This window comes from Protopterus annectens, chromosome 7.part1 (genome assembly GCF_019279795.1).
Source record: "Protopterus annectens isolate FY-2018-M chromosome 7.part1, PAN1.0, whole genome shotgun sequence".
Taxonomy (NCBI): Eukaryota; Metazoa; Chordata; order Ceratodontiformes; family Protopteridae; genus Protopterus; species Protopterus annectens.
This window is the reverse complement of record NC_056740.1, coordinates 112,149,220-112,162,617: the sequence shown is the minus strand read 5'-3', so window position 1 is coordinate 112,162,617 and position 13,398 is coordinate 112,149,220. Positions and strand designations below refer to the sequence as shown.

At 37.0% G+C, this 13,398-nt stretch overlaps 1 protein-coding gene across 1 annotated transcript in view; it reads left to right on the top strand.

Annotated features, from left to right (window-relative positions):
• ERC2 (ELKS/RAB6-interacting/CAST family member 2) overlaps positions 1-13,398 on the top strand; it is a 6,021,505-nt gene that overhangs the window by 3,184,302 nt on the left and 2,823,805 nt on the right. The window lies entirely within an intron of this gene.

The following is a 13,398-nucleotide window of genomic DNA, read 5'->3' as shown; positions in this document are numbered from 1 at the left end:
CACCAAGCTCCCCTCCTTCATTTTGATGCAACAGCATTGCATATATATGAATATAAATTTGATGCTGCATTGCATTAATAGTAATTTATTTTAAGAGCTGTAGCTTCTAGGTATATCACCTGTACATAGTGCCCATGCTATACATACTGCATGTTCTATATTGTGTTTGACATATTACTAAGCAGAGCACACCACCATCATAGCCACTAATAACATCAATATGCATTTCTGTATGTCATAGTCACTTCTAACAATGTTATAGCTACTAACAACATCAATATATTTTTCTGAAATATCATAGTCACTTCTAACAAAGTTATAGCCACTAATAACATTAGTGTATATTTCTGCATGTCATAGTCACTTCTAATGACTTCATAGCCATTAAACACATCACTGTATATTTCTGTACATCACAGAAAATTTTAACAATGCCATAGCCACTCATGACATAAATATACATTTCTGCAACATCATAGTCACTGCTAACAATGTCATGGCCACTAATAACATCAATATACATTTCTAAGTATCATATTCACTTTTGACAACATCGGTATACATTTCTTTACATTATAGTCACTTCTGACAATGTCATAGCTGCTAATAACATCAATTTATGTTTCAGCGAATCATAGTCAGGTCTATGAATATCATAGCCACTACTAACAGTGCAATCATTGTGTGTAAACATAATAAAAAGTGGTTAGCAATGAATAATACTACAATAAATTCCACATTTGGGAAACCTCACTATGCAACATTGTCCACTTTCAATTAAAAGCATGTGCTTATAACGAAATGTGTAACTGTAATTGCTTGATTTAAAACCTGTGTGAAAACTATGTGCAAGTTTATGCTTATAGAAGCTCTTTGTATGAACTGTATGCCTTTCTTTGTACCTTTGTTTTTGTTAACACTGTGTATGTCAAGTTGCCAGGGTTCTAACTGAAAAGGATCTTCAGAACACTGCACTCATTTAGTTAACAAACTTAAATAAATAAATAAACATGATAAAATACTATCCACAGTGTTCTCCAGAATCCTTAAAGCATCATCTTAATTGCTCTTGCACACATGCCGCCTTCCCCCTCCCTAATTAGCCTTCCCCTTCCCTAGTTAATATTTTGCAATGAATCACTCTTCAGGTCTGCTAGCTAAAAACATTTTTCAAATGTATGGGGTATAGCTGATATCTACAATGATGGTTTATAAGTTTGGCTTTTTGTTATATTCCATTATGTTTAGTGGTTTTATAACTTGTAAAATGATTTGATAGGAAAGAATGCATAGTAGTTAAAGTACTAAGTAGCATAGCTGGAGATCCATATTTGAATCTCATCTGCCCCCATATGCTTACTTTATGAGACAAAGTTGCTTAATGTCCTTGCCCTTCTAGATTCCCCTATAAAATATTCCATTGAGACCACTTAATTGCCAGAATTATAAGAAATAAGGAACCAAAGGATTTCTCATATTTCATGTTAGGCTAATGACCACTGGGGCCTTTATAAGCCTATTCAGTCATCCTAAATGCACCCCATAAGTTTATGCTCTGACCTCTGTATGTGTAGTGTGGCTTTCCAAATGTATCCTGCTAAATAGAGGTTCATACAGTCTACAGTCTATTACAAACTTAGCTAAAAACAGACAGTGCCCAAAGATGATTATAAAACTATGTACCTTGTGGCAATCCCCAATCTATATTGCAGTCATTTCATCTGTTTAGTGTCCCTGCAGAGTTTGTATGTTTTCTCCGGGTCTATATCAAAACCGCGAAAACTCACATACATGAATACGGAAACGGTGAAACATATTAAGCGAACTGTGAAAACAACGAATGTCCTGAATGGCGAAATTCAAAATGTCAAATCGGCATAGATGGCCAACCCCACCACCCACTATGTACTACCTACCCAAGCAAAATAAATAATCCACATACATACACTTAACAAAACCCTACTTCTAACCCTAAACTAAAGCTGACATGTAGTACTATGTATGCACTTACCTTAACCCGCACCCTAACCCTAAGGTCTGTGACTATTACACAACTACATTAAGGAGTTATACCCAAACAAAATAAATAATCCACATACATACACTTAACAAAACCCTACTTCTAACCCTAAACTAAAGCTTACATATATTACTATGTATGCACTTACCTTAACCCACACCCTAACCCTAAGGTCCGTAACTATTGCACACTTACCTTAAGGAGCTATACAGGAGAAGGGCCAACTATGAAAATTCGACATTTTGAATTTCGTGCTTCAGAATGTTCGGTGTTTTCCCGGTTCACTCAATATGTGTCAACGTTTCCGTATTTGCGCAATTGCTGTTTCGCGGTTGTAATAAGTAACCATTTTCTCTATGTCTGCATCAGCCTTTTTTAGTAGTCTAGTTACCATGAACCAAGAAATAAATCAGAGGACATCAAACACAAATAATGTATAACCAACTGAAAGTCCACCAAAAAAGAGGCTCCAGGCAATACTGCCAACTCCAGAAAGGAAACCCAGAGCCAAATATAAAACCAGTATATTTTATTCACTTTAAATAAAAAGTGGCATCACTTGGAGCCTCTTTTTTGGTGGATGATCAAAGGTTGATTATACATTATTAGTCTAGTGACTAACCCAGAACATGATGATTGACAGGCTATTCTACAAGGAACTATCCTTATGTGTCCCAGGTCATGGCTGAAATTGTGTTTACCTAGTGAATAAACAAGTAAATGAAAATGAATATGGAAAAGTTAGGTTACCTACAACTTTTTGAAGAAGAACTGCCATACTGTCCGGCATTAGAATTGGGCTCGTTGTATGCCTAGATTTCAGGTATGGTCATTTAATGCATGTTTTAGTAATAAGTTTCCTGTGATATTTACTAACATCTTTTTTGTTTTACATTTATTGGAGTAAGTAAAGTAAGTGGGGTTAAACAGAGGCTTCTCTGATAGTACAGTGATTTGGTTTGGTTTATGAGAAATTTTAGCAGTAGTATTCTTTGACTTGGTTACTCTGTAGATTGTCATTTTTTTAAATGGAGGGGCTTTATAAGATTTTATGATGCAGAAAACTGACAGAAAATGTATTGTACATTCTGTGAAAATGTACTTTCTTTTGGGATAATGTATTTCACACTTCAGTCAAAGTTTATTTTTGTTGTTTGGGTACCAATCACATTTCTTAAATTAGTTTTAGTAAAATCTCTGGTAAAATGAGTAAAAGGTCAGATAAAATGAAAAGAGCTAAATGCTAGCATACCTCTGTCCTTAAGGAGATTTACAGAATCCAGTTGTATTCTCTGTAAATCTGGTTTCAGATATTTTCAATGATTCAGAAACATCGTGTCCTTGATAGTAGCTAAAGCATCACTCTTTGCAATGCATGCACAATGACTCTGAGACTCATTGACAATGAGTGCAGTTGGCCAATTTGTGTGCAGTTATGTGCTGCTAGTCATGGCCCAGTAAGGACCTGGGGAAAGTCACAACAACATTGAAGTACGAGCAGCTGTTGTAAACTTTAACAATGCATGAGCCTCAAGAGTAGTCAACTCAAAACAATGTGCAGATATGGTAATGATAAGGTCCTGACCTGTAGCTGTAACTCAAGGCTATAGATAAGCAGGGATATGTCTTCTAGATGGAGGTAAGGGATCACTGTCTGAAGGCTGAAGGTAGAGGCAGTATCAGAGCAGCAAAAATAAATAAACAGAAACAGACAGAAGACTTCAAAAGGAGCTGATGGACAAATCTGGCAAGCAAAACACAATGGAGAACAGGATATGAGACATACACACAGATGTCAGTCTGAAGTATTTAAACTTAAAAATATGAATCTCAGACAGGATGGGTGAGATAGAAAACAGTAATATGATTTACACCCCTACACCAGTCCTGATATCATCAAAAACTGATCACTGTAGAGACTTCTAAGATGGCTGCAGCATAGCCTCAGCTATCTCATTGTGAAAACAGAAAGTGATAAAAGGAATGCTATTGAAAATGTTTTTTTTTTTTTTTGGTGCAGTTCAGTTACTGGCTAGTAAATATACTGCCTGGATGATGACAAATAAGAAATTTGGAAAACCTGAAAGAAAATCAACCAGAAAAGGTGAAGAGAAAACACTTTTTGAAAAGGATTCTGCAGCTGCTCAGCAAAATGCAATTCAAACTTCAGCTTTGGTTCAGTAATTTAGACGAAGAATAAATCAAATGTGCTCAGTGTGATTAAAATAAATGAATCATCGAAGGAATATATCAATTTAAACAACAAAAGGCTGCCATTAAAAAGAATTGATAAAACTGCAAACATCATATGCTAACATGAAGAAGTACCTGTCTGAATGTGAGGTTTCTGAAAAAGAACTGTTTAAAAATAGTCGAGTTCGAAAGTGGAGCACACAGAAAAAAAAACTTTCTGCTATACCAGAGAAATCAGAAGGAACAGACTGCCTTAATTTTATAAAAGCATAAATAAGCAACTGGGCTAGTGTTTCACAGCAGCATTTGTTAATTGAAAGGGTGCATCAAGTGTATACTCCAAAATTGGCTATGGCAAAGCAGCTAAGACCTATATTAGTAAAGATGCAATCATACCAGCAGAAAGAGTTCATACTGACAAAATTGTGGCAGAAGGGCAAAGTATTAATAGCGGGAGACAGCAGAGTGTAGTAAATGATTATCCAATGTACATATGGCAGAAGAAAGGCAATCAGGAAATGTCAAGAAACAGGCGTGAAATTCAATCTGCTGTATCCAGCTGTCTTCAAAGTGTTTTTTTCTTGAAGGAGCAAAGTCATTTCTTGATGTAGAGTTGGCTACAGAGGAAACAAAAAAGTTTATCCAACAAAAAGTGAGTCAGCATGCAGAAGGGGACTCTGTTTCTCATTATAATGATGATAAGTTTCATAGAGATACTTTGCCAGTGAAAGCTTTTCCAAAGTTCCAAAGGAAAATGTTTGAAGGATGGAAACAAGTACAGGAGTTGACAAGAAGACTCATCAGTATCTTGGACTTGAACCAGAGTCTAGTGTTGGAAAATGGAAGTGAAAAGTAAGAAGACCAGAAGCTCTGAAATTAGTGAATAAATGGAAAAGTATAAAGCATTGTATCAAATTTGCAAAATATGATTTTGCAAAAAAAAATAGCTGAAAAGCATTGGACTTTTGTTGACTTTGTTAATTAAACTTGTGGGTGGACTGTAAAGAATGTTCCTCTCTTTATATCATTATTGTTTAAAATGACCCTAAAAGGGGGAAACTAACTGTAAGTAAAACAACTGTTCTTATTACTAGTTGTATAAACCGTAAGCTGCATGTTATATACCGTAAAACAGTTTTGTGTAGTGCATGGTTAGGGGTGTTTTAAATGTGGGTGAAGCCTTATCAGTAGATTGTAATTAGCAATGCTGCAAGAGACATGAAAGGAGCATGTAAAGTTGACAAAGAGTGGATTTCAAAATGAATATTCAGAATATCATTGACAGAGGAAAAGGAGAATGATTATGCTAATTGCTAAAGGGGCTCCAATTGTGACACACAAGGAAAAAAGACAAAAATGGTAGATTTGTGGTAATAATGGGCTATTGGCAAAGAAGGAGAATTGCAATGGCATGTGTTTATATTCCACTGAAAAGTGCTATTAAGAAAATTTTGGGAGAAATAATCTGTTTTCATCAGGGAATATTATTTATAAGTGGGAATGGAATTTGCTTTGCAATAGTGAGGATGTGTCATGCGGACCTAGAAGGGATAATATAACAATAGAGGGTAGATTTCTAAAGAAATTTATGAAAATATTTGTTATGTAAGGTGTGAATTCAGTAGTAGGAACTCCAAATTTACATATTATTCCCCAAGATACAATAAATGGGCTAGACAAGATAGAAATTTTATTTCAGAGGAACATGTGCATTTAATTGAAAGTTTCAACACACATCCAATAACTATTTTTGATCATGTGCCAATAAAAAGTAATTTAAAAATGCAAGGTAATGAAGTAAAAATAAGACACTGGCACTTTCTCAGATCGGCATGGTTTTGTGGAGAGTAGACAAACATTTGACAACATTAACAGAACAATGATGATCCAGAAGAAAGAAAAATGTACGAAAATAACTGTTCTGTGTAGGTCCTGATGCAGGGAAAACATTTGGTAGAGTAAGCTGAGATTTTATGAGTAGGTCATTGGAAACATTTGCATTTCCTGATATAATAATAAGGTTAATTACAAGGGTATGTGAAGGATCGGAAGCAAGAATTAAAGTGAGAGAGTCCCTCTCAGATAAGCTGCGTTTGAACAGAGGAACCAGGCAGGGGTGTCATCTTTATTATTTGCATAATATTTAGAGCCATTGGCAAAGAAAATAAGAGAATCAGACGTTTAAGGATATAATTGGTATAGTAATTAAAAACATGGCTATATTTGCAAATGATATTTTTATGTACCTGATAAATCCAGTAAAGGGCAACTCAGTGTTGTGGAATATTTTGAGACAGTTTCCTGTCTTTTTGGGATATAAAACTGATGAAGATAAAGCAAAGGCTATAGCACTAAACTATGTACTCTCACACAAATTGGTTCAGCAACACCCATATGTATGGGGACATGTTAAGATTAAGTATTCAGGATTGTGGATTAAAATGGCTTCTGTTATGGCAGCTAAGGATATATGGGAAGAGACTAAACAAAAAATAATACAAGTATTGAGGAAATGGAAACTCTTATTTATGGATATGGATTGCAAAATAAAAGAAGTGAAAATGTTTTAGTCATTTTAATCTTGTGTATGAGTCAGGCATATGTTTATCAATGTGAGGAGAAGTTGTGGACAAAAATTAATGAAAAATTGAAGGAATGTATCTGGGAGGGAAAGGGTTCAGAAGATAAGTGGGATACATTGATCCTTCCAGAAGAACACAGTGGTTTAGGTTTACTTGATTTTAAGGGCTGTTTGAGAGCTACACAGTTGAGGCGTATATACATGACAGAAGCAGAAGGTTATAATTCAAAGTAGAAAGGATAATGATGAAGCCAAGGGGAAGTTCAAGAAATGGGGAGAGAGAGTAGGATTTTGGATGCAGATCCTTAAGGAGAATAATAACAACCATACAGAATATTATATTCATAAAATATCAGAAAGTCTTTTAAGAACTAAGCCAATACGGGAATGGAGAAAAGATTGATGACTGCAAGTAGGCATACAGAAAATAGGCAAGAGGGGCTGGAATTTACTGGAAAAACCTGACAAAGGAACCAAGATATTGAGAGCCAGTAACTCAAGCAGGAAAGGTAATAGAGTGGGATGAGGCCAATAAGACATTTGGATTGCAGGCTGGAGACTGCCATCACTACCAGGGTTTGATCTCAGAGTACAGGCAAGAAGAAAGGGATATGGGAATTTTAAATGAAGCACCTGCTGGAGAAGAGTTTTTAGTACAATCTAGAAGAGAAGCAGCTGTTGAAAAAGGAATACTTAGTAAGGCATAGAACATAGTGTATGATAACTGTAAGAATCAATCAGAAGACGTTAGAAAAGATTGGGAAGAAAGACTGGAAAAGCAATTTACAAGAAAACAATGGAAAACGTATGTATAACTCCCAAGTATGCAACAAGTCCAAAAGGTTTAGGATCTTTGCTTCAAAGCATAGGTATTTTTATACCCCAAGCAGACTTCAAAGATTTTTTTCCTCTGGTATATAGAAAATGTTGGAGGTGTGATGGAGAAGAAAGTGATAACATGAGACATATGTTTTGGGAGTGTAATGAGTTGGCAGATTTAAAAAATTCCCCACTGAGTATATTGGGTGAGCAAATGGCAGTAAGTAAGGAACTTATTCTTTTGAGCTGGGATGCAAGATTTAAATTGCTTAGACATCGTAAGGCATTATTAAGTTTAAGTCTGTTAGCTGCCAAAAAAGCAGTTACTAGCAAATGGAAATCGAACTATACACCAGCTATTTTTGAGTTATTAAAAATTATAGAAGAGATAAAATAACTGGAAGAGGGATTCTTAGAAAAGGGAATGAGCAAATTACACAGAAGTAAATGGAAATTGTGGGAACAGTGCATGTATAATGTTCAGGAGGAGGAAGAGTGAAGTTTAAGTTAAGGCAGGAATTCATCAACTTTTTGTAATGTTGGCCTGAGGATCGCAGCATAGAAAATATAGGTGATTTATATTGTATTTAAATGGGGAAAAAATTTAAACTGGCATGCTTTCATTTCTGTTACTGTATGTTTGCCTATGTTTTAAATGATAATTTAATAAAGTTTTTAAAAAAAATGGGTTACTGTATCTGTACTTGTATGATAATGTAAATGGGATTAATAAAAATAAAACAAACAAAATAAAACACCAGTTCAATCTTGAGGGGATTTGAACCATCAACGTTGTGTGATTACACTCTAGACAGTACTTTCTTAACAAGGTAAGCCATAGAAGCAGGTGCAATGAAAGTGACAGGGGAGCACATAGCATTTGAGTGTTACACATATTCAGAATGGAAGCAGAAAAGTGAAAAAAAAACATAGCATCTTTAAGGGATTTCAGTTGCCCACATTGAACACTGACACCCTCTAATTCACTTTGTGACCAAGATGAACCATGGAATTAGTCAGAATAAAAGCATAACCTACCCTGTTTCATATTTACCTTCTACTGTACAATGGTCCTCAGCTCATTTGCATGACCAATAGCAGCTGAGGTCAATAAACATATGGCATCACATGACATTGACTGGACTTCATTGTTGCTATATAATGAGCAGTGACATTTCTCATTGGTTGTAAATGGGCATTGATAGTACTATTCATAAATCATTGCACATAGTATGACCACTAAACAGATAAGTGCCTTGAAAGCCCTTTTCTAGGCATGTGTGTGGTGCATTTCTCTCTTTTTGACCAGATTAAAGGTTGAGAATGGGTGTATAGGAAAGACATCAAAAAGGGAAGAGACCAGAGGGTATAAAGAAGGTGAACAAATAAGGAATGAGCAAGATAAAGGTGGGGTGGAAGGGAAATCCTTTTTTGTGGGACAGGTGCCCATTTTAGTTTTATGAAGGGAAGGGATAGTAGGGGAAGAAATAAGGGAAGAAGGGGAAAGTAGGAGGTCTAGGTTAGGTAGCCGAGGAAGGCAGACTTGACTGACAGTGTGGGGTAACAAAATGAAGGAAGGGTGATATACAATGGTGAAGGAGAAATCAGACAGACAGAGGGAAGAAAAAAGGTGAGGGCAGGAGTACATGAACAATAGCGGTATGCATGGACACAAAAGTGGGGCTCACAAGGTTGGAGGATAGGACTGGGTGTTCACAACTGCTGTCCCTGTCAGCTAAGACCCAGTGGAAGATTGTTCATTACCCTGGGTACTGTCTCCACCAGGCCCTGGCTCAGATTATAAAACCAGTTGGGGGTAGGGATATGACTCAGCAAGTCACCACAAAATGTCTCTATTTGGCCAATGTGGGCATCAAACCTCCTGTCGAGGATATCTGCCAAAATGTATGCCAACTGTCAGTGGGTTACAAAGATATGACCTCCACTAACACTGCTACCAGTATGTACAACTGATACAGGTGGTTTAGGAAGGGCAGGAACTGCAGAGGCAACTATGGCAGTCAGGGAAGTAGATGTGCCGGATAGGTCTAAAAACTTTGGTTGATTGTGTGTGCACGAAGTTGCATCTTTACAAGCAGTCATCTGCTATATCCACAACATGGCCATGGATGGTCAAGATCCTGTTCCTGCATTGCTAACACTTTCACATCCACATTTATTGTGGGGGTGTCTACTCCCAGGAAAGGGCATCTCAGTTGTCATAACCATCATTATGCTGGCACATCTTCTAGCAAATGTCAGTCAAGGTCACATGGGAAACCAGCATCTAGCCAGGATCCTGGTACAGCTAGTTTAACTCCTGACAGAGCCATCTCTCGTACGTGGAGGTGTGCACAGGATGCTGAACTCTCTGTCATGTATGTTGTTGACCTGTCCAGTAGGCTGAGCTCCAGTGCTGCACCAACTTATGATGTTGTGTCCCAGCTGACACACACTCACACCACCACAGCCCCCAGCAAGTGACACTCATCCATGGACCATAGTGCATCTAGACAGTAAGCTCCCTGCACCGATTGGGACACTTGCCATAAAAGCACTTTTTTTAAAACTCTGCTGTGTTTCCTACCTCGCTACCACCTTACAGCTTTAAAACAGAGTTCAAGAAGAGGAGGCCGTCATGGGTGCAAAATGGCTTCCAATGCCAGAATGTCTCATATAAAGCCAAATAATTGCTCTGTCGTGAATATCATTTCCCAGGCATTGGGTATAAATAATTTTATTTTGAATCTGGCAAATCCCAATATTTTTCCTACTCTTGATCTTCTGATTTCTCAGCTATTTTGGTTAAGATGGATGCAAACCACTTGCAGTGAGGAAGATTTATTTATTTATTTTACATTTGTTGACTGGGAGTGTCCGACTGAGCTAAAGCCCTTTTTCAGCAGAGGCCTGGGGAGAAAAGCTCCAATATAGAAAACAATTTAATAACAGTTTTTACACTCACAGCTGCTTCTGTCTCAGCTGACTGCTTTTGTGATAGAAGATGTTCCATTTATAAATACCTATATAATGGAGTACCTGTATTGGTGATCAGTCTATCAGTAATCCAATATTTCACTTGTCATTCCTGTAGCTTATTAACAAATAAGGTATAATGTCCATTATAGCAGTAAACAACTTAAGTTTTGAGAGTTTCTGGAAAGTCTTCTGCATTGAGGACTGCTTATATCAAAAAGGAGATAAAGGCAGTCATGTCCCTGTCCTTCTTCTTCAAGATCTGAGGGGAATGGAGAGTCTCTGGAATAAGCACAGAAAATACCCCCTGGTCTGGGTATAGACTTTGAGAATAAGGATCCCTTATATGGCTCATCCCAGGAGGAATCCTCTGTGGTGAGACATTAAGTTTAATAGAGGAGCAGATCAGATGGACTACCAAAAAGTTTGCTTGCCTCTAACAAGATTTGGTGAGCTGCCAACTTTCAATAATTATGCCATTAGCTCTATTATTCATTTTCTGAGGATAAGTACTTTGACTTGGGGAGATTTGGGGGAGCAGCTTAAACATTTTTAAAATAATTCTGTGGCCTAATCTGCTATGATTAACCTAGTGTACCCCAAACTAGTTAAAGAAAACATTTTTTATAATTACTCTACCAGATGACAGAAAGAATTTAGTCAAACAAATATACCCATCAGGGCCAGATTGTGAAACACATTGATTATCCTGCACAACATACTGCTGTTTGGTAGTTAATCATACAGGAGTAAACCTACGCTCTGGTAGTGATCTTGTTCCAGTAACCCAGGATAGGTATGCTCCCAGGCTAACTCTGAAAAGGGTCCAAGTGTTTCAGTGCACAAGTCTGGTTAATAAATAAAGTAAATAATACGTTTCTTTGCTGTAAAATGCAAGTCTATGCGGCACAACTCTCTGACATGTTTTGTCTGCATATTACAAAATATGGAGATAATTGTACTTTATGACTTCTAATGTTTGTACTCATTTAAGAAGGCACCCATAATTTAGAGCTGAGCCCTAGGCTGATAATGCTTAGGAATGGTTTCAGGATTGCACATTACATCAGAACTTTTGTTTAATTACAGTTTCCAACATATACTGAAAAACCTAAAAGGGAAGGAAAAGACCACAGAAAATATAAAGCCTATGCTATATCTATCAATTCTAAATTGCCTGTCTCCTGTAAGCACACCATATAAGGACAGTACAGAGAAAACTCACAGTACAGTGAGAGTAAGGCTCCTTCCAACAGTGATCACTGATGAGTGTTCCCATCATCCCTTTAATCCTATCCCCCATCCCATCTCTTGGGTGGAAGATGTATACTTTCTTAACTCAGAGGGTTTGTATATCATTAGACACATGCATACAGGAGTTAGTATCAGTGTGTTATACTATCAAATTAGGAACAACATCAATTTTGGGCCTGTTTCATTTTCTCCAGTAGATAATGTGCTTTTCTTTTCCTTTACCTCAGCTTGTAGTGGGCGGACATGTAGTATTCCCAATGCAGTTTGTAGAACAGGGAAAGAGGTTTTATTTCTGACTCTGCTTAGTGTCAATTAGGAAAGATTGGAAGAGGCCTAGCTTAAATCTCATAAAACTGAACAATTTGCTCAAGACAAACAAGACAAGATGTGGACAATTCAAGCACTCCTTTGTAATTTCCTGTGAGCTTGTAATGTGCCTTCTATGTTAACTACCTTTGTTATGTGTAATGTTGCCTTTGTGATCTTGTAGCTGGCCATGTTGTCATGTGTTTTTTTTTTACTCTGTATTTGTTTACTAAATTATGTAACTATTTACTGTATGATTTTAGGAACTTTAACCTTCGCTTTAAACAAGATTTGCATCTTTCTCTGTTGGCACAGACAGTAGTTACAGTGGCCTTGAACATGCAGAATGCATACTTACCCACTCCCTTTGACAGTGTTTTCCAAAGACCCCATGATTGTAAAAGGAGGGCATAACTGTTTCATCTTCTTGCCATTTGGCTGCACATCCCTATTCCAGCATTTGATCATTTCCAGACCACATATACCTTTGTCTGGATCACAGAAATATTTAGACAAGTTCCCTTTAGTGTGTACATTTTCCAGTCTGGCAAACTCTAGAATGTTCCTGAATTCTGAGCATCTCCCTCAGTTTTCTGAAATCATTATGCTCCTCATCCAGATTAAGAGATTTATAGGTATTATGTTGCAAAGCAGCTTTTCTTTGATAGCACTACCTTGGGATAGTATGCATCTAATTATACACTTTTTTTGCTTACTTCTCAAACAGAAAGTAACCTTTGCTCAATGTCTAGGGTAGCATGTTCTCATGTCTTCCCATGCACTGCATTACCGGACTGCACCTGAAAAAAGTACAGTTATATTTGCAGTACTTGTGTGTGTGTGTGTGTGTATGTGTGTGTGTACATAAAGATAGAGAGCATAGTGGTATACAAATAGAAAGTGGACCATTGTCTGCCAAGAAGCTCCAGTGCACTCTAATCAAAATATCACAACAATGCTTCAAATTTTACATTTCCAAAATCTAAGAATGCAAAAGGTTTGGAAACTTTACAGAATTAGCAGCGATAATCCTGAAACTCAAAATATTCAATGCCAATTTCTGTTCAAAAGGAAATCAACCCTGAGAAATAATATCTCTGTTTTTTTTTTTCCTGCTGCCTGGTAGTCATTAGTCCCCTGCCAGTCACTTGTCCCATTCATTCCTTATTACTAGAATGAGGGTTAGCTGGAAGGTGACAACATTAAAACAACCATCAGATGAGGTTGAGTTTTTATCTTGAAGCCCTAT